Source organism: Schistocerca serialis, chromosome 4 (assembly GCF_023864345.2).
Source record: "Schistocerca serialis cubense isolate TAMUIC-IGC-003099 chromosome 4, iqSchSeri2.2, whole genome shotgun sequence".
NCBI lineage: Eukaryota > Metazoa > Arthropoda > Insecta > Orthoptera > Acrididae > Schistocerca > Schistocerca serialis.
Window position 1 is genome coordinate 879,976,440 of NC_064641.1, and position 2,080 is coordinate 879,978,519.

Consider the following 2,080-nt stretch of genomic DNA (forward strand, 5'->3'; position numbering starts at 1 on the left):
CTATGAAGATATGAGATTTCGAGAACCTTCCAGAAACGACAGACACAAAATAACAAATATTCGCTGGCGGTCTGATTTGAGCGCCAGGCATGCGGCTCTGTCACTGCTTTACACTGCACGCCCGCTCGCGGCGATGTGAAGGCAATTTGATGACAGACGTAGTCCCGCCGGGGGTTTCATCGGATTTGTTGAGCGCTCAGCTTTTTTTATGCTGCTTCTCAGAATATTGCGTCGCTCCGAGAAACGAATACGTCTGTCCATTTAAGGCTTACGTTCTCAGTTTTCTCAGTAATGTGAGTCGAATCATTACTGTCGGAAGAAATATTGCTAGCCGAAAACTCCACTATCATTTGAATACACTTGCTAGATACTGTGCTGATGTTTCGAGACATATTAGATCTAACTGGTATTTTCTCCGCTCCTATTTATGATATTTCGTATAGTACAGCTGAAATGAAAAAGAAAATATTGAAATAATATTCAGTTTTTAATTTAATACATTTTTAATTCAGACTATAAAAGTAGCCTCTAAAATAGTTTCTCCTATTCCGTATAGATTATTGACCCTATACCGATAGTCCTCAAAAATTTGGGATTCTGAATTTTAAAGAGCTGTAAAAATAGTTGTAAGATTGAGTACTATAAACTTGGGGAACATGCAGTAGATTACAGTAAGGAGGCGAACTGTTCATACATCAATTATGTGTTGCATGCGTCCCATAATTTTCATTTTAAATCTTACAAATATTCCATAGTTATTAAAAATTCACAATCATACATTTCAAGGGCTTTGTGTACGAGTTAGGAATCAGTAAAGGGTTAGGAGAAATCATTTTATACTTCTTATTCCGATGTTAAAACATTGTATATTAAAAATTTATTTTTATTTTAGTAATTATTTTCTGCTTTTAGTCTTGCGTGTGTGATATTTTTCAATCTGTTTCAGACAATTTGATGAGATTATGACGCAAACATTTGGTAAATTTTAGGTTTACTTTAGTTTGTTTTCATCAGTGTCAATCAATTTTTTTCCTGCTACTTTTATCTCGCGAACGGACCGTGAAGGTAAACATTTTAGTAATTATTTTCTGCTTTTAGTCTTGCGTGTGTGATATTTTTCAATTTGTTTCAGACAATTTGATGAGATTATGACGTAAACATTTGGTAAATTTTAGGTTTACTTTAGTTTGTTTTCATCAGTGTCAATCAATTTTTTTCCTGCTACTTTTATCTCGCGAACGGACCGTGAAGGTAAACATTAGAGTTTGGAGCTCACGCGGATGCTTCCCAGCAGTCGTTCTTCCCACGAACTATTCATGACTCGAACTGGAATAGGGGAAAGCCAGTGTCATACAAAGCACCCTCCGCTTCACACCAGACAAGAAAGCGAGTTAATATAGCATTGTCATCCAGTTCTGACATGTTGAAAGTTACAAGTCCAGCAGGAAGTTGATTTAAAATCAGTTACAATATTTGAGCCAAGCAGACTGACGAAACAAAACTGCACCCATACAGGGCTTGAAGGCCCAACGGTACCGACCGGCCGCCGTGTCATCCTGCGCCCGAGGGCGTCACTCGATGTGGATATGGAGCGACATACGGTCAGTACATCGCACTCCCGGCCGTATGTCAGCTTACGAGACCGGAGCCGCTATCTCTCAATCAAGCAGCTCCTTAGTTTGCCTCTCAAGGGCTGAGCGCACCCCGCTTGCCAACAGCTCTCGGCAGACCGGATGGTCACCCATCCAAGTGCTACCCGAGCCCGACAGCGCTTAACTTCAATGATCTGACGGGAACCGGTGTTACCACTGCAGCAAGGCTGTTGGCGAGCAGTCAAAGAGGCAGAAAAGAAAGTGACCTACCGAACTGATTAGCGTAGTGGTTAGCACTGGACCCGCATTCGAGAGAATGACGGTTCATACCTGCGTCGGGCCATCCTGATTAAGGTTTTCCGTGATTTCTCTAAATCGCTTAAGACAAATGCTGGGACGGTTCCTTCGAAAGGGCACGGCCGCTATTCTTCCCCATCCTTCCCTAATCTGAGCTTTTACTTTGTCTCTAGTGACCTCGCTGTCGATGG

At 41.4% G+C, this 2,080-nt stretch overlaps 1 pseudogene; it reads right to left on the bottom strand.

Moving 5' to 3' along the window:
- Positions 1 to 1,709: 1,709 nt before the first annotated feature.
- Positions 1,710 to 1,827, bottom strand: LOC126476144 (5S ribosomal RNA; annotated as a pseudogene).
- Positions 1,828 to 2,080: the final 253 nt, after the last annotated feature.